We start from the raw sequence: 27,160 nt of genomic DNA on the forward strand, positions 1-27,160 counted from the left end.
TTTGTATGCTGATTAGTTTTGTATTATGCTGGGTGAAATTTGCCACATTGTATTAAGAGGCTATACTGAAAATGGCATACGTATGCAGTCTTTCTGTTCATACTAGTATGCTGTAGGAATCAATGGTATCCCCTTCAAAATTCCTAGAATTTTTAACTTATGGTCTGTGGATCTGACCTAGGTTCTTCTTTGCCAAGTAGAAGAGTCTAAAAATCAGCTGGCTGGAAATTCATACCCCATTCAAGTAGTAATCCTGAAAGGATCTTTCCTCTTGTAAATATACCTAGTAAGTGGTCTCATGAAAAAGGAAGAATCTATTCTTTCATTTCCTTCAGTGAAAAAGAAAGAATTCCCTGAAGTGGCCGTAAGATTGTATGCCACTTCAACCACCATGCCGAGTCTCTAGACAAAACTATAGGCCAGCTACAACCTCTAATCAAAGAAAACCTGTACCTGAAATAACAAAACAAAAAATGGGTAAACTATATCTACCTATAGGTATAGATATAACAATTCAGCAGCAATTTATATCAAGCTGGGTTTCACACAGCATCATTAGGGGGCGTTTTCAAAGGATATTAAATTACAAAGGATATTTAATCTCAAAGGATATTAAATCAGAAAGCTTCCTGAAGTTTTTCTACTGTTTGCATTGGTTCTCCATATAGAATCCAATGAAAGATGGGGGGGGAGGGGGGGCGAGGAAATGAAAAAAAAAAAAAAGGTAAAAATATAATTACAGAAAAAATTTAAAAACCCATTATTTTTAGTAAGCAGAGATTTCAGAGGAAGAATACATTTGGAGAAAAGAACCAACTTAGTTTAAAGTTTACTAAATTTACTAAGTTTTGTAAAATTAGTTTGCTTTGTATTCTACATACTGTGGAAAATATAGTAAGTGTGTATTCATTTGAATTAGTATTGTTTGTCACTGAGGGTTATTTTTAGATTAAATATATTATTAAAAAATCAAACTTAAATGACATTTTCTGACAAACAGATTTCTTCTGCAATCATTAAATCTGAATGTGCAGATGATAGTACCAAATAATAATAGACATCTACTTTTTTTTTCATGATACTTTGTACAACCAACATATGATATATAGATTGCTACCATTAATAATAATTCTCACAAAGGTGCAGGTGCTGCCTTTTAGTGTATGCTTAGTTATTGTATTCACAATTTGATAAAATTGTTTAAAAGTAGACCTAGGTACTCAAGACATAAAATAAAACTTTCATTTAATAAAATTTCATATGACACAATAATATTTAAAAAAATGGTAGAAAATTATAATCATCTATCAAGTAGAGCTAGCCACAAGAATATCACAAGTTACTACAAAGTAAGTTTAAAAAGAAAAAAAAAAAACCTATCACTTTCAATTGTTATCCTAAGCTTTCTCTTTGGAATGCATTGTTTCTTCTGTTTTCTATTCATGTCCCAAATTTAAGCACTAGAAGAATTAAAATTTTGTTTTCTCCCAATGAATTATAGCCATTCTTTACACTATGTATTTTGAACTCTCAAATATTCTGTATTTTGATTGGATTGCCATTCCACCTTTGTCTGAAAGGTTATTGAAGCTGTCAACAAGAAAGGGACTAGAATTACCAACCAATCAAGTTACAGAATACTTAAAAGGTCAAAGTAGTACAGCACACTAACATAATTCACAGAATATATGAGGCATTAAAATCCTAATACCTCATTCTCGTAACAAAGGTTGTAATGAGAGCAAGAAATGGCACAACATGAATTCATTCACGTGACAGCGATTATAACAAGAACCTGAAATGCAATAAACTTAACCCATTCTTGCTGCTAAGCTAAGACTGTAACTGAGGTTTGTTTCAAGCTACCTTGAAAATTACTTGGAAGCTAAACTTTAAGTAGGATACTGGGTGGTAAGTTTTGTTTATGCATCACCTCAAATTAATTGTTAATCATGAATTTGAATTCCCTGTCTATGGTATATTATGCAAAAAAGACCCCAGCTCAATCCAAACCAGAAATTATTAGTGGGGTTTTTTGTTTGTTTGTTCAGCAAGGACTTTGTCAATATCGCAAGTGGTGAAATGTTACACGTGCTTCTATTTTGCTAGTAATAAACTGAAGTTGTGTTGTCTAACCAACTCCCCCATACAATAGCAACACAGAGATGCCACTCGCCTGTGTAGACATGGCAGATTTTTTTGTAGAGTAAAACTCATGTGTTGCAAGGTTTCACAGGAAGGAGACTTGCTTTTATAGGAGTCTTTAGTATCTGTGTCATTGCAGTTATTAGAAGATGTAAAATCTTAACAAGTCTTTTTTTCCTGATAGAACATTCAGCTTTAGATCACAAATCTTGTCAAGGCAAAGAAGGCTGGCAATGACAAGCAGCCCAACTCTTAACTTTCCAGCATTTTGGGGAGGGAAGTAAGTGTCATGGTAAATACATTTTTATTTTGAATTTCTTTTCCTCAGTCAAATGCGTAGCATAATCCTTTTAAGTAGTAGTATCTACAGAGAGGAAATAAAAACAGATTTAACCTACAGACCTTTGGTTAACTTCTTCCTAAACTAAATATAAAATATTACCTCATCTTGCTTGGATTAAAAGGGGAAAGGGGGAACTCCCCCCATCGCCACACATTCCCTTATTGAGAATCTCTTCTATATAAAAAGAAGAGTCTGCATATAAAAGACAATCCAGAGACATCTTTGAAGGTTCTCTTTCAAAGCATCTCTACTTCCCTGAGTGTCTGGGGATTTCTGTTATTAATTGAAGTTAATTTTCTAGGATATCAGTTTGCCATGCACGTGGGAAAGATTGATAGCCTCTTCGATTCTCAAGAGTGTTGAAAATGACACTGTTCCATCACCGGGTGTCTTCACTTTTATCATCACAAATCAAATTATAAACATCGGGGCAACCTTGCTGGAATCTGGCTTCGGGAGATTTCCATAAGATTAATTAGGCGGCCAAAGCAAAGATGGTAAAATCTAAGGGGGGGAGGAGGCTGGGGGAAGGGGGGAGAGAGGCACCGTTCATTCCTTGTAGAATGGGAAGTCAATTCAACAATGGGTAATTAGCGTGGGCCATGGATTCTCAAAGGCACTGAGGACACTGGACTCTTTCTCTCACTCTGATGTTTAGCGCGGTATTGTGGACCCCTCATTTAATTAGTGCACTTTGATACCCACAGGAGCTTGAAGCTCCAGGGCATGCTAAACACAGACTGACACCAGCAAGCTTCTGCCTCCTTCCAGTCTAATTAGAGACACAATGAGCTGCAAAGACAATGTTTTACTCCAAGATTTCTTCTGCAGATACCTCTGGCAGGAAACAATCGTTTATTTTGTGTCTATATTGGTATTCAGATTAAATTGTTAGCATGCAAAAGATGAGCTAAGGGCACATATCTATTAAAAATGCTTAGCAGAGTTCAGAAATGATGGAAGCAATTTGTGGAAAAAAAAAAAGTATTTTCCCCTTTGGAATTTTTTTTTTTGTTCTCTTATCTAATTAGAAGTAAATGATTTGAGTAAGAAAACCAAAATAGACTGGACTCCAAAGCAAGTTTTTTGAAACTATTTTTCTCCCTTTGCATTAATAATTTTTACCTCTCAGACAAGAGAATTTTTAACTTAACTGTTTGCAAAAGTAGAAGGGAGAAAAAAAAAAAAAGAAATAAACCAACAAGTACTTCCATTCCAATTGCTTGTTGAAATGAACAGCCACCTACCTGAACAGGTCATTGTGCAGAGAAAATGTTACTCAGATTTACAGCTTTTTAAAGAAACAACCCAAAAAAAGTTTGTGGCAGTGATTGTGTGTGCGTGCCTCTTTGAGTGTGGTGTGTGGGTATATATATATATATTTATAAAGTTACTTTTGATGGACAGTTCTATGCTGATTGGAAGAATATAAATATCCCAAGGGAAACTGCGTATTGAAAATTAATCTCAGCATACACTAAACACTTGTATGTGCTGCTTAACAATAGGTTGGAGAACCAGTACTCCTAAAAATTTGACATCTTCTATATTTATAGTATCATTATTTTCCTCTTTCTCAGGTAATTAAAGAGAAACAGGCTAATATGTATCAATAAGTTGACTCTTAAACTAGAATGGTACTCTGCTGGTTATAGTATGGTGATCTGTACAGATGTACAATATAATAAGTGGTTCTAAGGGGAGAGAGAATGGATGAGAAAACAGGAAAATAAAACCTAAAAAAACCCCCAAATTTCTGTTCAAATTTTAGGGCAAGATTTATGAATCTACCCAACTGTGGGCATGTTGGGCTGAGGAGCAGCCAGGGAAGCAGACCTAGCCTATTTCCTGATGTCAAGTGTAAGACCCTTGCTGCTGCTCTTGCCTGTGTTTGGTGACCCCTCCAAGGCTGTTCCTGCTGCTTGGGGATAGAGTAGGGTTACAGGTCCTGCTGCCCTCCTGTATTCCTCTGCAATGTTCCAATGAAGAGACTTCACCAGTCTCACAACCTGAAAACCTTCAGATACCTAAGATGAGCTAAGGTCACGTATCTATCAAAATGCCCAAAGAGTGGTGGTGAATGGAGTTACATCCAGCTGGCGGCTGGTCACAGGTGGTGCTCCCCAGGGCTCAGTGTTGGGGCCAGTCCTGTTTAATAACTTTATTGATGACCTGGACGAAGGGATGGAATGCACCCTCAATTAGTTTGCAGGTGACAGCAAGTTGGGCAGGACTGTTATCTGCTTGAGGGTAGGAAGACTTTATATAGGGTCTGGACAGGCTGGATCCATGGGCTGAGGCCAATTGTTGGAGGTTCAACAAAGAGAAGTGCTGGGTCCTGCACCTGGGTCACACCAACCTCACGCAGCGCTACAGGCTTGGGGCAGAGCTGCTGGAAAGCTGCCTGGTGGGAAAGGACCTGGGGGTGCTGGTTGAGAGCTGGCTGAACAGGAATCAGCAGTGTGCCCAGGTGGCCAAGGTGGCCAATAGCATCCTGGCCTGTATCAGGAACAGTGTGGCCAGCAGGACAGGGGCAGTGACTGTGTGACTGTCCCCCTGTACTCAGCACTGGTGAGGATGCACCGCAAATACTGTGTTCAATTTTGGGTCCCTCACTTCTGGAGCATGCTGGAGCGTGTCCAGAGAAGAGCAACAAAGCTGGTGAAGAGCCTAGAGCACAAGTCTTACAAGGAGCAGCTGAGAGAACTGAAGTTATTTAACCTGGGGAAAAGGAGGCTCAAGGGATACCTTATTGTTCTCTACAATTACCTGAATGAGGAACAGGCTGCCCAGACAGGTGGTTGAGTCACCATCTCTGGATTAGTTTAGTGGTTTAGTGGTGGACTTGGCAGTGTCAGGTCAATGGTTGGACTCAATGATCTTAAAGGTCTTTTCCAACCAAAATAAATATTTGATTGTATAATTTTATGATCAGCATGTCATAAAGTCTGTCAGGAGGGAAACGCAAGCTCCAGTCCTAACCTAAAAATTACTGGCCAAATTTAGAAGATTTCTCTTTCAGAATAACCAGAGCACTAAAACGAGATTTTACCTCAGTTGGAACTCCCATCTCTAACTCAAAGGCTATGTCTATATTAGTAAGCTAAATATAAGAACACATTTACTATAAACCAGATATAGATATATTTTTTAACACTCTGAACCACCAATATATTTGATTAGCAAAAGTTCTAATGCTTTCTTCCTTTTATAGGTATTTAACTGAAATACCTCAGGCAAGTTTGTGGTGACCCAATACTGCATTCTGAGGTAAGTTGGAAACCATATATCAAAGTGGAATACACAGAAATATTCCAGGAAAAGAGTTAAGCTTGGTTTTATGGTAGTAAATACTATATTAGGTCCAGGTCACAGGTTTAAGTCATGGCCTGCCATCACTCACGGTATCGACTGTTAGCAAAGCCTCTTATACACTTTTGGCCTTTGCCACCTAGCACTTTGCCAGGTATCTCTGCTCACTACCTGGGGAAGAGCACAGGTCAGACACCGCTCACAGAAGAGAGTCTACAACATGTCTAGCTTCTTCTCCACGGCACCATCCTCCAACATTGTACTCTCCAAACTCCCACATGTTCTAATCCCACCGCACGTTAAGGTGTGCAAACAGATCATCAGCTTTGGGCTCAAGACCCACCAGTCAGCCAGGCTGCAGAGGAACACTCACATTATTTTATGAACTTTAAACTGAGGAAAACGCTCCCTGAATAATCATCATGTCTTTTGGCTATGACATTCGGTGACCTCAGAGGAGATCCAGAGACTAAGTAGTGGAAGTCGAGTCAGGGGGCAACACTTGACTCAAGGACCTGTGGTTGGGCCCTGGCCCATGCGGTTTTCTCTTTCTGACTGAGCCATGGTGAGGACAGGACATGAGCTGTCTTTTACAAGGGTTGTGAAAAATTATTCCAGTTCCTAGTCAGGACTGCTGTTTCTGCCACTTGACATACCTTTCCTCATATGGAAACAATCAGATAGGATTGGTGTTGGGCAGAGTTTAAGTGTGTGTTACCTCTCATTTAACAGCTTTGCAGCAGGCACATGTGCTCAGGACCACCTGGATGGATTCTGGGAGAGAGTTCCCAAAGGATGTCCCCAAAGATATAACCACATGAAAGCATTCATTTTCCTTTCAGATATAATTTCAATTTTCCTCTTTACTTGCAATCCACTCTGGTACCCCTGGCCCTGGAGAACCTGCAGCAAACAAGGCTGGTGATGAGTTTTGAGGGCCTTCCCTGAAGAGGCTAAACTGGGCTGCTGCCAGTTGTCCAGCTCATAGACCAGAGTTTCACCAGAGAAGGTGTGGTCACAGAAAGACTCTGAAGTGTGAAATAAGTAGGAAAGGGCAAATGAATTTACCTTTCCAGTGTGCCCAGCATGAGGTGGGGTTGACAGCTGATGGCAGCAAATACTTCTGTACTCCAGAGCTCATCTTCCAGAGCCCCAACTGTGGACATAGGGCTGTTAGTCAACATCTGGATTTTTTTTTTTTTTAAATGAGATTAAATTTTACCACACTGCTTCCATTTTTGAGCAGAGAAAGGAATAGCAGTGACTATATGCAGTGGATGTCTTCTAGTAATAAACCTTTACTGTAGCTAGACTTTAAAAGCATGATCTGTTCTCCCCAAGGGTACTTATTCCCTATCTGAAACATTAAAGTAACTGCTGAATAATTAGCTGTGGATACCTTGGAAATTAATGTTTAAAATGCGGAGGAAAAAAATTGTACATGTTCTTCAAGAAAAAAAACCCAAGCTTTAAGTTGAAAGAAACTGCATAATCCTTTCAAATGTCCCCCACTTCGTAAGAAAACAAAACAGAGGATATTATTACTATTTACCATATATACAAAGCTTTTTTCTTTTCTTTTTTTTTTTTTGGTGCATTTCTGAAAGCTCTAAGGCAATTAATTAGGCAAGGACTAGTATTTCAATGTATTATTGTCTGTATGCTGTTTTTTGACATAATAGCATCTACCTGATACATAAAAGCCACAACAGGTTGGGGGGGACTAAAAGAGAATGTAGCAACTGAGCAATAGTTAGGTTTTAAATATTTAATATTGTTGAGAAATAATTAGTTTTGCAAAAATGGACATAGGTAGCAGTCAACAATGAAACTCAAGAAGCTTTCTCAGGTGCACATGGAATTTTCAGCCATTCATTCCTGTGTAGTTAAAGCTGTCATTCTGAATACACCTGTCTGAAAGTAAAACAATGGAATCTTGTCTTCCTCAGTATCCACAGCTTCAGAGTTTTTGCTGTTTCTTATTGGTTTAGACAGTCACAGGAAAATTAAAACAACATATATAGAATCTGTAAAATCATCTCAGATTTCTGGTGCTGTTTCTTGGGAATACAGTAAATTATATTGTGGTGACTGGAATGAGTAGCTGTGGTTGGAAGCTTGGACTTCATAAATTGGCTTTCTCACTAGAGAAAATCTGCATGTAACTACATCCTCTGTGTCTATTAGTAAAAGCCAGCTTTGAAAAGTACAGCTCCTAAGCAGAGAGATATCCCAGGAGCAGGGTGCTGGGTATTCCAACAACTTGTGCTGGCCAGCAGTAGCTGGAGTTGTGGGAGGGAAAAGACCTTCCTGATGGCTTTGTACCCCTGTGTCTCTTTTGCAGGGGTTTCCTACACATATAGCTGTCCAATATGACTAACTAGGCTAGGTTCATTTTCAAGATTTGATCAAATACGACTGTAGGCCAAAATCCAGGAACCTCTTAATAAAATAAACTTAATATTAAAAATGTTGTAAATAATTTCAAAAAAAAAAAAAAAAAGACTGATTGACCTGTGCTACAGGGCTGGTGCATTATTTTAGGCAATAGCAAATCAATATCCAAAGAACAGCACCAGCAAGAAACCCCAAAGAAATAAGTAAGAGGAAAAGGCTTTCATGCTCTTCTGGCTTGTTCCTTATTGTCTCCCTTATTTCCATTTGACTGTTTTCTCTGCCACCCTCTATCTGCTCCTTTTGTTTAGAAATTCATCTCATTCCCTCTTGAATTCAATGATGCTTCTTGCTTCAGGGGCCCTTTATAGTAATTTATTCCATATACTTCTAATCCTTCTGTGTAAAACAATTTTGCCTTAGCATTTCTTTTCTTGTTCCCAACTTTCTAATTTTTAGATCATGTCTTCTAGTTTCTGTGGTCTTGCAAGTGTAAAGAGCTTGCTTGGATCAATTTTATCAGTCCTCTTCATAATTTTTAAAACTTCAATTGGGTTACATGGAGTCTCTTCTTTTCCACTGAGAATATGCTCAACTTTCTCAGTCTTTCCTCATAACTTAAATCGTTGATATCTGCTATCATTTGTATAATTGCTCTACACCGCTCCCCTGAAGAGCAATTAAACCTTTACAAAGATATAGTGGCCAGCACTGTATAAATTACTCAAGGTAAGGGTCTGAAAAGTAAAAAATATTCTTAAATAAGAATAATTCTGATACTTTGGATTTAGATGGAAATTCCTCCAGCATCACTATTCAAATTCTAATTCAATTTGCTATATTTTTAATTTCAGCTACATAATGGAATGAAAATTGATTTAAAATTATTTCCTATGTATAATAGGTAAAATGAAGGGGGAGAAACAATTTGCCGCTATAAAGATGATATAGCAAGGAAAAGGAAGGGCAATTTAGAGAACAAAAAAGTTATGACCCAATTGCACATGACGCTAAGGGCTCATATGTCCTTCCCAGCCCTTCTAGGGATCACAGACTCCCAAATGTAGTTCCTGAAGGGAATATAAAAAAAGCACCCAAATTACAAAACCACAGAAAAAGTACACGTCCAGAGCTTGGCACTGTTGGATCCCCAACCTGGTTGTCCAGTGCATTTCACCTTAGGTACAGAGACAAATAATTGTGCTCGAACCTGGCTTTGGTCACTGCACTGACAAATTTCCTTTCTCTTAGTAGGCAAGAGGGATACCTTTTCCAGTAAGCACAGGGTTGGTTTGTTTTTTTTTCTCTCTTCATCTGTGAGGCTTAGATTTGCTTGCAGCCATCCTTATTTTACTGTGCTGAGTACATGTCACCTGTGACAGAAGCTGAATCTTTGACACAGCACGGTGGCACACTTACATGTTTTGTATTTGTTGACTATAAATAGAAGAATCTTTCTTTAACTAACCACACGTTACAATACTGTCGCAGAGTAGGAGGTATGTTTTTAAATGTTCATTCACACTTGTTTCCTAAGTTAAAATTGTTTAAAGGTTTTTTAAAACACCTCTGCTAATCCCCATTTTCTAAACTATAAAACAAAATACTTATTTTTCAAAACCCTTCATTGACCCACATTTCTGTAGAACACGAGAGAGTTTGAATGGCCTTAGAGGACTGCACTTAAATATTTTATGCATTCATAAGCACTTTATTGTTTTCGTATTTATGGGAGATAAAGAAAACTGAACTTTAAATTTCCTCCTCAGATGCCCAGAAAATGTTTCAGTACAAACAGTAAGCCATTGACCAGCTGACATTGTGGTACTGTGTATATTGCTGTTGTCTAAACATTTCAGCTGGCTCATTGAGATACTCTTTTAGAGAATGGCCTGAGCAGCAGTAGTATTGGCATCGCAACAGTATTGGCATTGATATCTTGTGCCACTCCCAGATACAGTATGCTTTTTTATTAGCTTCAGGGTTGTGTTCTTGTAATCCTACCATCTAACGGACCAGATTTTATGCTGTAGTAAATCAGCTTATCTCCAGGAACGCGGAAAGGTGTTTGTCATATAAAACTAGTGAGGATGTTTGCCACTAAATAAACCAAATCTCATCTTGATATATCTCTACAGAAACTGCCCAAGTCAGAGGGATGGGTGCTCTGCCCTACAGTAGAATGTGGGCCAGGACCTGTAGGATCCTTTATAGAATTCTGTGAAAGAAGTGTTGTGATCCTCCCAGAGAGATAAAAGGCTATGTAATTGAAAAATTCCACAGAGAATAGTGAAAAGCTTTGCAAAACAATTCCCTGTGTAGTCTGCAACATTTCCCAAATTAATTGTTTCACTTAAAAGTAGAAGAGATTCACTAAAACAAAGCTGTTTTCAGGAAACAGATCTTTATGGTAGGATGATGATGTTAGAATTTCTGTATCAACCACACATATAGTTACTGTTTTCCTATATGCAGTTTCATCTTCTATTTTCCTGTAATAAGTAGTCTAGTTTCTTTATTAGCTGCAAATTGTTACCCACAGGTTGCACACACTCAGCCTACCTACACTAGCAAAATTTCTCATTCCCCAAAAATCATGATTAGTTTGTGACCCTACACTTAGCATTATGAAAGTCTCGGTTATCGCACAAAACAAGAATCTTTCCTCTTTTATGCCACTGATGGCTACCAAGAGAGATGATACTCTCTTACAGAGTATTTTACATATATACCTCTGTTCTGTCACTATTAACTGTAACTCTATTCCTGGCAAAAAAAGTCAGGATAAGAAAAAGTGCAGGTAAAAAACTGTGCTTTCCAATATGTCTCCATTTTCTGGGTTGTTCTTCCTCACTGCCATCACCGTTGTCTGCTCACTGTTCTGCGATTTCATGTGCTCTGTCAGCCAAGGTTTCCCACAAGCTCTGCAGAGTCCCTTTCATGCTGCAGATTTCCTTTTGCTTCTCATTCACTTTAACTCTGCCTCTTTACACATCTCACATCTTTTTTTTCCTCTTCCTCTTCTTCCTCTCTATAGGCTGTTCTCAGCTCACTCCCATTGACCTCCTTGCTGCTTCTCATTTTCTGCATTTAAAACTAACCGTGTTTCATTGATAAATCTCTTACACTCATTTATCCTCTTGAGGACCTCTGCTTCTCTTCCCAGCTCTTCCACATTCAACTTAAGATTCTTAATTGTTAAACATCCATCACATATACGGTCCTCTCCAAGTCCCTCATTGTTCACAGCTGAATGCAAACCACATCTTCAGCGACTGATCGCAGTACTACACTCACCTCAGAACGCCCTGCTTTTCATACAAAAGCAGACACAAAAATAAACTAATGAACACTTCCTGCTAGCATGATGCAACAACTTAATAGAAAATCATGCAACTAAAAGAAAGCCATATGAGTCTGGTGACGATAATGAATACAGAATAATCTCTGTATTACAGTTTCGCAAGGTGGTGTTCTAATTTTCCCTGCTGGCTGGAACACAGAAACTTTATCATAGTTGGGTCTACTTTGACCTATGAGAATCTCTGTCTGGCTAATTACTAAAACTTTACTGCCCTTTCCCAGTAGTTCACAGGCTCAGCTTAGGAAGGAATATCTGTTCTGTGAAATTTTCCTCCCCAAAACCTAAGACCTTTTCTCATTGTCCTTATTTTAATCTTTTTCCACTGTAACTGTTTTCTCTTTTGACACAAAAAATTAGACCTGACAGTACTTAAAGTAATTTTATACTTAAAGTATATTTTACCACTAATTTGTGTATGTTATGTTAATATTTTCCTACTCTATGCTTTTTATTTGTTGGTTCTATCAAATTTTTATCAAAAACCTAAAGAATTACTTCTACTAAGTACTGCAAGTTGTTCTTTCAGTTTGGTACTACTTGCATTAGCTAATGACCCAGAGTTAATATTGCTTATTGACATCGCATGTTGGAATTTTGCCAAGAGGCCTTAGTAAGGATGAATGAGTTGTGATGCACAACTTGATGGTAAATAATGAACCCTGTCCACGAAAAAAGGGCTTAGTAGAGGAGAAAAGAGAAGAAACAGGGCTTCCAGAATAAAAAAGCAGTTTTGCTGTACAAAAATGATAGTAACAGGAATGGGCAAGAAGTTGTCTCAGCAGTCATCTTCTCCTCCAGATTACTCACAGTTGCATTGAACAATGCTGGTTCTAGTTCTGATCTCTAAAGTATCACTATTGAATAGCCTCATTCTACTAAGAACTCAACGTTTCTTCCTACTCTTGCCTTCCCATTTTGAAAGCAGTTTTCAGTCCATGGCAGTACTGTATTTCTAAGCCTGTAGTTATCAAGTTTCTTAACTGACTCTTATAAGGTACTTTATCCAAAGGCTTTTGAGAATCAAATGTCAATTTGTTTTAGTTGTTCAAATTTTGAGAGGGTGTTTAGAATTTGTAATGTTTGTATTAAAATTTAGATGGTTTCATTATGTTGCAGGCAAATGGAACTGCCTTGAACATAGATTTTTAAAAAAAATCAAAATTATATAATTGCTATTAATTATTTTTATTTATTGTTGCATATTACACTGAGGGAATGCCCTTTATTCCTTCAGCACATTTCTCATTCTCTGGTATTTGTCTAGGACTAAATCATGAAACACTGTCAAAAGTAACTGAAATGATGGTGAGAAGTGATATGCAAATGGCCAATGACAGTGTCAACATCTTGGTCTGACAACACCCAGGAAATAGATGCAATATATTAATAGAAGAGATAGATAGATAGATAGATAGATAGATAGATAGATAGATAGATAGATAGATAGATAGATAGATAGATAGATAGATAGATAACACGACAGGTATTACATGGCTATCCGTAGCCTTTGAAATACAGACTATCTTGTGTATGCTGCTAATACACCACATCTTACTCAAAGAAGGTAAATTCATAAAGGCACGCTAAAACAATGAAGTTGTTGACATGAAGAATAAGAAGGACAAACTTCTGTGAAAAACAAATTGCTTTCTGTACTATTTATTTGGAGACTAATTTCTTCCCTACAAAACTTGTCCAAGAAAAGTACTGTGGAGTTTTTAAATTAAGATTTTGTTCATGAGGGCTGTTTTTATTGGTATTTTTTTAATTAATATGCTGTGCCTCTCGATCTGTTGTCAGAGGATCAAAAGCATCTTAAATTCATACAGTTAAGAAAAATTGTAGAATGTTTAATTCCAAGTAATTAAGGTTTCTGGAAAAGAGAAATATAAATGTTATCCTTTCAAACTGAGAGGGCTTATATACAGAGTAGTCATTCATTCTTTTTTCTCAGGAGTTAGGATTCCTGACACACCTCATAGATAGATAGATAGATAGATATAGATGGATTGGTTTGACTTTTAAACTTCTCTTGCTTCTTTTTTTTTTTTTTTCTTTCTTTCTTCCTTTCTTTCACTCTTTCCTCTCACTCCATTGTTCTTTCATCCTTTCTCTTTCTTCCTCTATTTCCTCCCATCCTTCTCACTTTCTCTCTTCTCTGTTCTCTGTCTCTTATGTTCTGTTTCTCCTTTCCCTTCTTTCCTCCTTCACAGAGAGTATACTTGAGGTGTAATGCAGTTCTTATATTTCAAATTAAAAATATTTCTAAAACCTCCAAATTATTTCAAAGAAAATTTGGGGAAAGGCCTTTTTCACTGTGTTTTAAGAAATAGAATTTACAGTGAAATTTCCTCCCCTTCTCCCCCTGCCCATAATTTTTCCCCTTTCAGACCATTCCACTTTTCTTGGAGAAGAAATTTCACAAGATCCATGTTAAATATTAGAAATACTTTGCCTCTTCACTAAACACTCATTTTTTCATTTGCTGAGCTTTCCTGCTGGAATGAAAAACTAAAGCTAACTGTATGGCAAAACGTCACTCGTGTGAAGACACAACACAACCTCAAATACTGTCTTCAGTTTTGGACCCCTCACTGCAAGAAAGACATTGAGGTGCTGGAGCATGTCCAGAGAAGAGCAACAAAGCTCCTGAAGGGTCTGGAGCGTGAGTCTTATAAGAAGCAGCTGAGGGAACTGGGGTGTTTTATCCTGGAGAGGAGGATGCTCAAGGGGGACCTTATTGCTCTGCACAACTACCAGAAAGGAGGTTGTAGGCGGGTGGGGTAGATCTCCCAGATAACTAGAGACAGGACAAGAGGAAATGGCCTCAAGTTATGCCAGGGGAGGTCTTGATTGGATATTAGGAAAAACTTCTTCTCCGAAATGGTTGTCAAATATTGGAACAGGCTGCCCAGGGAGGTGTTTGAGTCACCATCCCTGGAGGTATTCAAAAGACCTGTAGATGTGGCCCTTAGGGCCATGGTTTAGTGGTGGACTTGGCAGTGGTGGGTTAATGGTTGAACTGGATGATCTCAAAGGTCTTTTCCAAACAAAATGATTCTATGATTTTTGAGAGGCCATGTTTTTAAGGGTATTCAAGTGTTTGAATATTTCAGTAGACCATAGAAGAACTTCCAAAATTATAAAAAACAGCACTTACTTTTTTCATTATTTAGATGCTTTGGAAAATAAAGCCCAATGTTTTTAGTTACAGTATCAGAACCATCATAGGCTTTTGAACATCCACTTGGGTTATTCCTTTTTCCTAAGTCGTCTTCTAGGTCACGTTAGCACTGCACAATAACGACCTACTATGCAATTTTATATGGTCCCATGAGGTCTATCTCTGTAACATAATATGGGTTTTTAAGTGTACAAGAAAATACACTTTTTAATAAGGCAGCTTGTCAGTTCTGATTTTAATATGACTATGCAAAAGGAGTCTGCCCTCTTTATTTTTTATCTAACATTTGCAAATTAGAATTTTCAGAATAATTGTATTCTTATATTAAACTTATTTAGAAATATTTTCTTATTTACATTTACATTACACACATGCTATTTATATTAAAATAATGCTGGGTCTTTTTGTGTTTGGTCGTTGTATCAGAAGGTCTATATTGTCATAGGGTTACGCTCTAAAAGAACAAAACCAGATAGAGTGTGAGAGGAGGAAGAATCACCCCTACTTCATTAAAAATGGGGTCCTTGAATACATTCAACAGTTCACCAAGGTCAAGTAGTATAAATCTCGCTAGATGCTGATCTGAGGTCTCTACTGCTGGTTATGCTTAATATCTCCAGTAGCCTTTCCCTCATTACTCCCTGGGTTTTGTCATCGGGTGAAACCAAGCAGCTGCTGAGAAAGCAGGGTCCAGACCTGCCCTGAGGAGCTCTGCACCATAAGGCCCTAGGTAACCCTGTGCCATAAACTCAGCACAGCACCAAGGAATCAGCAGCAAATTTAGTCCTCTGGGACTGAACAACTTTGGTGTCAGACTTGTTTGAGCTCTGGCTGATAAATATGCTTCTTTGGCGTGGCAAATAACTTTTCTAAGATAAAATGGGAAATTGTTTTAAGCTGGTTTATGCTCACAGCCTCTTGATCAGGCACCAAAGCTCCTTTTTTGCCCTTGCTTATTATGTATACTCATTTCACACACATAAAACAGGGACACCCCTTGATTTGATGAGAGCTGCATACCGCAGCATACGGCTTAGAAGAAGGACTTATGTTCTTATCAGGATGTTTATCGATGCTTGGCTCTTCTGACTTGAAAAGCCTTACAGTGTTTGAATTGGTCAAATTGCTCCAGAATCGGGGACTGTAGGACTCGGAGTGTGAAGTACCCTTCAGAGCTGCAGGGACAGTAGCCTTAGGAAGAGCTAAACAGAGATTCTTCACCTGACAAAAAGCCCCAGAGCCCCAGTGAAACTGTCTTTTATGGAGAAAGTAGAGGGCTGTAAAAAGGCCAGCTGCAAGCTAGGGATTGTGACTTCATTATTATGCTCAGGAGTTTAACAAAAATTCAGTTGCTTTTATTAATATATAGTGTGATCCAAAAGTAAAGCATGACAACCCAGTGCAGGCTTCATCCAGGAGATTCTGGGGCCTGCTGTCTTGGGTAATGCTCTGAAATTTTGAAATTGTCTCTGTGAATCTGCATCCCATTTACAAAGATGACTGAAAGTGCATAGGCATTTAGCACACAGTGATTTTTAGGGAAAAGAGGATTGATCTGAATAAAACAGAAGAGAAAACCTTACAGCAACTTGGGGAACAATCACCTGTCATCTTAGAACAGGGCATATAATAGACAATCTGCTTCAAGCCCTCTGTCACTTCACCCAAATTTAAATTCAAAGGTAAAATATAACAATGTTACTCCTTTTTGCTGCATAAAGGCTTCTTTCTACTCATAACAAAAATAAGAAAAGATGGTTATTACATATATTACTTTGGCAATTTTAATCTACACTTTCCATTTTTTCTTCCATATCTAGAGGGCTATTGTACGTCCAGTGGTTTCGACATATATACCACTTAACATATAATGCAAGAAACATACATTGTGCCAAAATCATTTAGTTTTTATTACAACTTTTTCCTTCCAATTTTCTACTTATAATGAGTGCATAAAAGACCCCTTTTCACCCTATTGTTTTTAGTCTAAAAGCCACTTTATTCTTAATAAAAGGAATAATAAGTGCCAGTTGTAAAATACTCTGTCAATCACTCCAGCACTTACAATTGTGTAACACCTTTCTTCAGGACCTCTTAGAGTGCTTTAGAAAAGATAAAAACAAATAAAATAAAATTACAATTACATTTAAATGCAGAATTAAACTAATCAGTTTTAGATCACTTGAATTTTGTTACTGAAGGTTGAAAAGATACAATGTGCCTCTGAACACCCTGGAAATAGCTGAAAGCTGCAGTAGCCTTGTCCATGCCGATCTTTGAATGAGCTATTTCAGAGGACCCTCATTAAAAGCAGCCTGAATTGTCACAGAAAACATCTTTTGCCGTGATTCCTCACAGCTAATATTCTTCATCTTACATTATATCCATTTTCCTGTTTTTCTGCTGCATATAGTTTGCTCCATGTGCACTCGTGGTGGTGGCAGAATTATTTATTGAGATAAAAAGGTAAAATTTGGATCTTTCAATAGATCCCATATTCAAGTTAATTGGAAAGGGTGAGAAATGAAAACTAGGTGGGATGAAAGCTCAGTATGCTGGAACCAATGCTTAGCTTAGATACCATGGACACTTAATTTAGGTTTTGAGATGGCTGTGGTTTATAAATTCAGGAAAACAAAAAATGAGTCAGAACAGACATTATCCAGTGATTGGAAATGCTGACTGCTCTTACAGTCACTGGTTAAACATGTTTGAGGGACCTATATTAGATACCCATAGGAGGTGTTCCCATGTCTTTTTGAAATGATCAGTGCATCTGTTTTTCTTATAGTCCGTACTGCGGGTCCTCAGAAAGGCACATCAGTGGTTTGTGATGTGGTTACCCTTATTTGCAGTTATTTTTGGTAGTGAAGGTCTCACTACAAGGATATCATAATCCATAGGTTTATGAAACCATTTGTTAAAGGTAATGGGAGGGTGACTAAACCTAGTCACACAGGTGACAAAACTGCTGTGCTCTTTTTGTTTTATTTTGGTTCTACTACTAGACAAATCAGCTCCTCAAGATATGCTGCTTTCTTCTCTAACAGCTCTTTCAGATTATAAAGAAGAGACAATCTTCTTCATTTAATGGTTAGAAACCTGGTGAAACAGATTATACCCATTTTCTTTCTTATGCCTTAAAGTTCAGCAAGTCTAAGGGGAATTTTTCAGCGCTCTTGATGAAACACATAAACCACTGAGGAGGGCTATTAAAACTCATTCACTGCTGGAACAGAAGGAAGCCATCTAGACAGATCCCAAAAGCCAGCCCCTGCACTGCCTGTTGTATGGTTGATCATCTGCAGTAACCATAAATAAATAGGGAGATGCTGATAAGAGCTGACAGTATCTGGGGGAGCAGTAAATGCAAACTGATCCCAACCTACTACTAACAAAAAAATTAACTGAGTGTTGTCCAGTGAACTTGGGCCTCATGCCACCTGAGATGTTCTAGGACTCTGTGTCTGATGTCCACTGCTCAAAATGGCACAGGTATCCCCTAGTTCCTGTGGAGAATTTGCCAGACCCGTAAGAATGTCTCAGGACACCTCAAAAAGCAGCTGATCCTTATATTTAAGCAACAGAATGGTGCTATTGACTCATGGGAATTTCCACCTGTAGATATCTACTTTATGTAGCTCTGTTTAGGTTTCTTGGTGCTTCCTTGGGAGTTTAATTCAGTTGCATAAACAGAGAAGTCTAGTGACATTTGAGGATCCTTTGGGTGTCTGAGACATCCAGAGAGGGCTGGTATATGTGACATGGTGGATCTAAACCATTCTGGAGTTATCTGGTGGAGGCCAGGCGTGTTGCCTTAGGCATTTTCAGATGGCACTAGAGGCCTGTATCTATACAACTGAAAAAAGTCCTACGTCTCTGTTGACTATGATGGCAACCGAGAAATCTGTCTTCCAAGCTACAGGCACGAAGTTCTGATTTAGGTGTCCTAATCTCAAAAAGAGTAGGACTCCTGGTAACAAAGACAGATTATCAGGGAGAGTGGGCAGTGTGCTGGAGGTATGGCCATGCACAACCTTCTGAGCCCCAGGATGTGACCCCCCTGTGCCACAGACGGCCTCCTTCAAAACTTCTCCTCTCCTCAGCTGCACAGTCTCATTCCCACATCATAACCTCTGCTATGCTAGCACAACCAGTTGTGGGGCTCTGAAGTATATCAGAAAGGGAATTGATCCCCTTCTGGTGGCTGATTTTTCACGGGGTCCAGGCCCCTGACTGTTCACCATGCAGCTGTACAAACAGTGGTGCCAGCCGCAGGAAGGGGAGCAGGAAGCGAACGAGTGGTGAACAGCAGGAACCAAGTTAAATAGGCTTAGGCAACCCTGCCACCGCGTGTGTAACCGCAGCCTCGGTGGCTCTCTGATCGTGCCTCTGCTTCAGTTTCTTCTGGAACTTTCCTCTTCCCTGTTTACCTGCTGAGGCAGATCAGTCACTTGGCACCTGTGTTTGCTTCCTGCGTTTCTGCTTCTGTTTTTTCTCATGGTCGATGACTGAGAAGTACCATTACTCTGGCAGCAATAAAAAATTGTCATTGGAATTGCTCCAAGAAAGAGCCATTTGGTGCTTTCTATTTGGCTTGTGTCGGGGGGGGTGCTGTTGCCATTCTTTACCATTTTTTCTTTCTTTCAGACAGTTGCTGCTTAAGGTTGCTGTGGCGTGGGGCATGCACACTGTCCCCTTTGCAAGGTTTCAACACAGGGATGAAATCTGCTTCCATCTTCCACGTAAATTGGCTCATTGTGCCACCAGTTCATTTTCATTATTTCCTTTTGCTACTCAAAGAGAATAATTGTCCATACGGACATAGTCAGCCTGTAGGAAGATGCAAATTAATTTATGAGTTATTGCAGTGGAGCTCTTGAAAACACATACAGGACTCCCAGAGCAGGAGTTAATGAGATTTAAATATGTTCTTAAAAGTAAGCATCCACATAATTGTTTTGTAAACAGGACATTAGTGAAAAATACTAATGCACACTGTTTATTCAGCAGTAGTGCATCAAAATTTTAATTCCTTCAGATCTTTTCTATACAAAATGTGACATCAAAACTTGCCTCAAAAATTAATGAACTGCAGTAGATCAGGAAGCAGAATTTCCTGCAGAAGAAACATCTATTTTTAAAGCAAGGGAAGTAAATGTTCTACCACCTCTTTAACCAGAAAAAGTTTAAAAGATCCACTCTTTAAGAACAGGTTTTTAAAGATTGCAACATTCTTCTAAATTAATGTTTACTATTCCAAAAATACTTCAGAGCTGTCAACGTACACATCTTAAAAGTATTCAGTGTGCAAGCTAATAGCCTGCTAATGTTTAAGTAATAACTTTCCCTGCTTTATGTACAGCAGTCTTTAGGTTTGCCTCTGTATGAAACAAAGAAGGTAAAAATCAGCCAATGGAGAAGATAAGCAATGACCTGAAAAATAAAAGAAAAAAATATATGTGATACAGATATAAAAAAAACCCAAACTCAAACTCCAAACCCTAGGATACTTATTACAACAAAGGGCCAACATAATACTTTAAAGATGCATCTGCACTGTTTTTAACACAGAGACGTAAAAGATTATTTTCTTTTAAAAAATACTATATCATATTTGTAATTCTATACAACTTCACAGTATTAAGCAAAATTCTTAAAACTTAAAACATGCCATTTTTATTAATGGTCCATTTTAAAACCACCAAACATTTTGATGTCAATTACTAAAACAAGGTTTAACGCTGTCAAAAAGCATTACTGCTAAAAACAGTCATCTTCTCAGTGTTTTCATCTGCAAAGCATTACAGTTTATAAAACAATTTTAACTTGGAATACGTAAGTCTCTATATGAAGGTTTCCATATGTTAAAAATTTTATTTGTGTGTTTGATTTTAAATTGCTTTGAAAAACAGACAGTTGAGGTTTATAGAAAGGAATCTTTCTTTTAGGAAATAAATGTCTCAAAAGTACAGGGCACCAGCAGTAAAAACATTCTTACCACAAATCAGAAACACATTGAGAAGTGTTTGTTGAGTACACCTTCTGAAACCAGAATTTGTTTCTATTTGCTGGAAAATTGAAAAATCTGTTGTATCTTGGCATGCTTGTTTGGCCCCGTCCCAGGCTGTTCATGCAGCAGTGGCATTATTGTGCAATAAGACTTTCAGGACTTGTAAAGCTTTCAAGTTTCTCTTCCATTTAATGTCTAAAATGCAATGTATCTGCCAATGGTCTGCATAAAGCCAGCCGACACTGTTGTTTTATGAAGTGAAAAGCAAAAGTGTATATTCCTTGATATTTTATTTTTAATAAAATTTGAGGTATTTTTAAGAAATGAAGACAATTAATCAGCGTCTCAGCTTCTGCATGGCACTTAGCCAGAAGCCACCAAGCAGACAGCTGAAGTTTAGAGATTGTTTTTGCAAGGCTAATTTAAGGTGAACTTAGATGGATTCAAGATTTATAAGCACTACAAAGTCTTGACTGGAGCAAAGTTCAACTAAGTAATCCACAGCTCACTCTGCAGACAAAGTGCTGCAGCCGAAACTTCCCTGTGATTTAGTCTACAGTCAATGAGAATTTTCAAAACAGGCAGAAGGAGTGAGTTTCACTGTTTCACTTCAAAGGTCTCCTAATAACTGAGAGGATTATACTCTTTTACCCAGTTAAGAAGGTTAGATGATTTTGAGTGAGTAGCTTTACATCCATCAATAATTCTAAGTTGAAAGTTTAAAGATATCGTATGCGTGCACATCCTTTAACCCCTTCAGGGTTGCAGCGCAACGATGCACCTGTTTTCTAATGGCATCCAAAACTGCTAAATAAATGAAAGTTGTTTTAAAAATGCTTTACTGAAGCAAAGTTATTGGTAAGAAGATTAATTAGAATGCTTTACTGAAACATTTAGTACAATTAAGAGCCTTTAAACTGCTTCTAAGAGACTTCCTTCTTTCCCTGTTAAATAAATATATAATGCCCATTTAAAATCATTCTAATGTGAGCTCTGCAGACTTTGATGTTAGTACCTTTTACCTCTAGCATGCTAATGCCATATGTATATTTTATCAAATTAGAAAGAAGTTTCAAATGCTCAGTTCCAGTGACAAAGGTACTGCTGAAGTAAAAAAGCTGAGGATTGTCAAACTAAAATGAAAAAGGTACATGCAGGAAATGGCTATAAATTTCTTCTTTTTACAGGGGAAGACAGGAAATTATACATCATAATAGTAAAAGAACTATCCTTTATCATATCAAGTGGTTCTTCTTAAGTTCTTTTTGCTCACGTTTGCCATTATTAGTACAGTCAGAGAGCCTGGTTAATAAAGAATTATTTCTGCATTATACGATTGTACCTCAAATCTTCTGCAAAGAAGTCAGGGTAACACATGTGCTGTGAATTCTTGAAGAATGGTTGACAATTTATTGTGAGTTTTACATAGCTAACATTAGCATTAGCCCACAGAACTACCCCTAAAACAATTTTTTAAAAACTCTAAAAAGACAGAGGGGGAATGAAGAAGTGAAGAAAAGGCCATATAGGGTTGCACGCACTGTATCAAAAATCCCATTAGTTTTATTATTAACAATAAAAACAACCATCACTGTATTAATGTGATGCCTAGGAGTCATAATACTTTTTTGAATAAAATATCAGAGACAATTGGGAAAGGTAATTACAATTTTGATTGATAGAAGGACCACCCGTATCTTCTATCTACCCAGCAAGATATAATACAAATGGACTTAATTTCTCAGATGGAAAGTTGAAGGGGTGGAAGATGAGTCAAATCGGCAATGATGACTTTTAGAAATGACTGAAAACAGGGAACATTTTCTTTTGGAATATCTCGGAAACAACTGTATCCTGCTTCATCAACGTCAGCAACTCTTAATAATCTCACATACAGGACATACAGAAAAACACTTCTGAAAAATGGGAATTATCCTTTTAAAAATCAGAATATTAAAATTATCTGTTGGAATATATCACCAGCTTTCCTTTCTTGGCCAGCAAAAAGAATGACAAGATGTTGGTTTCTTTGTTTGCTTTGTACATACAAGCTTTCAGGGCACTGATAATCTTATTGATGTGTGTTAGTGAAAAGCTAATAGATATATGACTATAATCACCTAGTAATTCAAATAAAACTTAAAAAGAACATAATGTCATTAGAAACTCATCTTTGCATTTCTTTAAGCACTCAAAGCTACCCTTTAGCTTCTACACAAATTACATACTGGGAAGGTGAAAAAAAGTTTTCATGTTCCTGCTTAGAGAAACGTGGTTTTGCACTGTGCCATTACTCCAGAAACATGATCAGAGCTGCAAATTGGAAACAGCTTCAATATTAATTGCATAAAAGATGTTTCCATGTATTTATATTAAATATCTTCTTGCAATTAGATGTAGTGAAGTCATGCTCATTTTTATTTTTCCTTCACTCGCTCTATGAATCTTGCAGATCTGACTTCTCTGTGTCCCTACCTAAGTGCTTAAGGTGCCTTTGTGGATTTTGCCCTTAATCTTTCATTGCTCCCAAGTTTTCCACAGTTTACTGAAGCACTGCTGAAATAAGTACATTCATGATTTTGAGACACAACAGGCTTCAGCCTAAATATTATGGGTAGACAGTAGCCCTGGATGATTTCCATTGAACTAATAGAGGACACTGTTCAGTGAGAATAGTGAGATTTTTGCCTGGTCTGATGCTTTGCAGGACTGACACCCTTTTATTTTGAAGTGAACCTGTTGTGCATTGGAACTCAAAGTATGCACCTTGGGGCCTGCCTTTTGGGGGACACATTTCACGCTGGAGAGGTTGCTCATATTTAAAATGTTTTGATAATTTTATGTGTCTCCTTCCAGAACCTTTAAAGAGAATTTGAGATTTCATTTTCCTTAATGACGTGCACTAAAATAAACGGAGTTGCTAGCTGGGTAGATGGGGTGCAGTGGGGGAAACAACAAAAAAGAAAAATAAAATTGGCTGGGCGAACAAATTTGGAAGTGGTGACTTAATACACGTGCCTCAGTGCAACATAAGTGCCATTGAATGCATTTGTTTCATTTCATTATTAATTTCCACATGGCTATTTATGTGTTTTTCTGTTTAACCGGGACAAAAAAACCCAGCACTTCACATATTGAGAAATCAGCTACAGAGCCTGGGTGGGTTGTTGGTCTGTGCTGAAGGATCTCTTCTGCACAGGATGCACAATGTGATGTGGCTCCTCGAGGGTGTACTTCAATCACTCCTAGAGAGGGGAGTTTTAGGCTGGGTGAAATGGGAGTCCCTGTGAGCAGCACTCATACATTTTGCCCATCAGAAGAGTGGATAATGTGGTTTTTCATCTGAGATTTCTCAGGCATTCTAAAATGTTGCTTTTTTTTTTTATCAGTAGGTGGTTCAGCCTGCTCGGTATTGTGGCTGCTTCGTTAACCAGTGCCTGACGGCATCACGCAAGTGCTGTGGGTTTTGTATTATTAACGCAGTCCTGCACTAAGCAAGACAGCCAGTGGGAATTGGTAATGCTGGGCATTTCATGAGATGTGCTCAGCACCTTCCAGTACTGAGCCCTAAATAATGGTCTGGAATTAAAGCAGCATATTAAATTTCACAGTTGTCCTCATAATCAGGTGGGGGAAAGGTCATGATATATCCACCGATGCCTCAACGCTAGCAAAGCTCCATTTATATGTATGAAAAGCAACAAAATGTAGTTTAGAAATGTACTTTAAAAAATGGATCTAAAGGACTGTAAAAGCACTCAAAAGTCTTTTAATAGCATTTCTTTGCAAAAGTGGTCCTATAAAACATAGATAGCTAAGAACAGAATGTATATAATAATTTATCTATGGCATGTTAATCTGAAATGAGAAAGTTTGTCACCTTTTTAATTCGAGTGAAACAGAAAATCTTAATCTATGGGAGATGAGTATTTCAATCCTTTAACAAGGAATTGAGATTTACTGTAGTATCCAGTCAGTGATAGCGTCAATGCTCTAAATAATGGTCTTTCAATACGAAAGAGCTTTCTATTTAGAATGAACAGGTAGGCAATTACATGCATACAGTATGTACATTTCCCTGATACTAATATTACATTTAAAAATTTCTAAAAAAACAGCCGCAGGACTTTTTTCAGGTAATTTCAGTGAAGAAAGTTCTGCAGTCCTTATGTAAGCAAAACACTCAATGAAACCAAAAAATATGTTTTTAAAGAAAGATGTTACCAGGTTTTAAATACAACTATATAACTTTATCCCCTTAAACCACTTCAGTCCTTCTAGGAGATGAGTAGTGCTCAGTCCAAAGCAAGTAGCCCTTACATATAACCCAGCCTGACTGGGATCAGGAACCGACTGAGTAATGGAGGAATTTGGCCCAATGTATGTAATGACAGTACAATCCTGATCAGCCACGCGTGTATTCGTTTCAAGTTGCTGACTACACTGCTGAAATGCAGTATAGTATTTTGAGCTTTTAAGCTCTTTTCCAAATTTAATACCAGATATTAGTCCTCCTGGAATGAATGGGGAATGAGAAAAAGTATCAAGTTACCTTTTGTGAAAAACACATCTCAATTCCTTTTACAGTGTTCACCACCTTTTTTCATGGTGAACCATAAAAAAAAAATAAAAATCTTTAACAAGAGGCTATAAGCTTTTTCCACCCAAAATAAAATTGTTGAGCACTGTACAATATATTTGAAAACCTTTGAAATGTTACAAATGTTTTTCTCTACAGCTTTTATCTCTTTCACCTATCTTAAGCACTGTGGCTGCATTACATCAGGTGAAACTGAGTTCACCTAGAGGGTTCAGTGATGCTTGGGACAGATGGGTGTTTCATACCTGTCCATCTCTACAAACAATCCACAAAAAATTAAAACAGAAAGAATACCCGCTGCTGCCATTCAGCAAGAAGTCTATTACGAATCCCTAGGTGGCATGGAAAGCATTTAGACTCATTTCATTCACATGTCAGGTAAAGACTTTCATTTAGAAGTGAGATGAATGCTGAATAATGGATCTTTTGAATAATGTAATTAAGAATTCATTAAAGCAGCCCTTAAAATAAAATCTCCAAAATGCAATGCATGTATATTTCCACTCTCTAATGTACTGGAGAATCAAATGAATGAATGGAACATAATATAATACTGATGTTTACAAAATTTTCACATTTAAATTAGATGAACTCTCAATATAATACAATATATAATTTTTAATGGCTTCTGAGTAGGAATAATTAGGATTCCTGAAAGAGATTGGAGTCCTTGTTAGGAGGGAAATGAACGTATCCAGACTAGTGATAATCTTTCTAAGTCTGGCTTTTGCAATACATGTTTACTTGAAAATCTTGACTCCGCTGCAGTCTATGGAAACTCTCATACTGATATTTTTGTTTCTTTCAACATTTATACAACTGTTTTGAGTAAGCAAGAATAAAAAATTAAAAGCTGCTGTGAACTTGTGCCCTGGCTTTCTGGTTTCCAGCAAAGAAGCTCACTCCTGTGAAATGTCCTCCAAGATTTTCAGTGTTTGCCAGTTATCCCAGCCAGTCACTGAGGATGTTTTGTGTTAATTGCACACTATACGGGGAAGGGCAGAATGTGCTCACAAGCTGCTATTCAAACAGGCACTGAGTTATACACCCAGCATGCATCTAGGGACAGGCTAACTGGGAAAAAATCATCTGAATGCTCTGCGAGTGTGTTTCTCATTCTTGTCAGTAGGGTATCTGGGATGAGAATTGCAGAGGGCAGGACCATCCCTGCTGAAGTCGGAGTCCTTCCTGCTTCGTCCTCAGTCTGGTCCATCAGCAGGACAATATCCAGCATCAGGATTTTGACGCGAAGCCTTGGCTTTTTTTCACACTCGGCTTGAATTTGAAGGTGAACTTGGACTATTAAAGGGTAAAGACTTGATCCAATTTGTGCACATGGATATGTGCAGAGGGACAGGAGTGGTTTCATGGGCCTTGACCTCTGGCATTCAAGAATAGGAGTGTCAAGGAAAAGATGCATTTTTAAGGATTTAATGATGACAGAAGCCCTTGATTATGCATAAGTGACTAAAATCAGGCTTGAACTTAAATGTCTGACTAAGAATCTAAGCACACAAGACATTTATGTCACTGTTGAATGGCTTAGACTACACACCTAACTTTTACACAGTCAGCGTTAGTTAAAATGAATTTGATTTAGAGTTGTTTTCAAACAAGAGAAAAAAGGTGTAATGAGTGGATTGAAGAAGCTGTTATGTTGACAGGAACAGTAGTACCCCAAGATAACTGCCTTGACTATATTTAGACTTGACTAATGCAAATGTCCTGCTGGTACTCAAATCACTTTTTGCTTTTGGAGAAAATGTAGTTTATAGGAAGCAGGGTCATGTAGGGCCAGGAGGACT

The sequence above is a fragment of the Falco biarmicus genome, chromosome 5 (assembly GCF_023638135.1).
Source record: "Falco biarmicus isolate bFalBia1 chromosome 5, bFalBia1.pri, whole genome shotgun sequence".
NCBI lineage: Eukaryota > Metazoa > Chordata > Aves > Falconiformes > Falconidae > Falco > Falco biarmicus.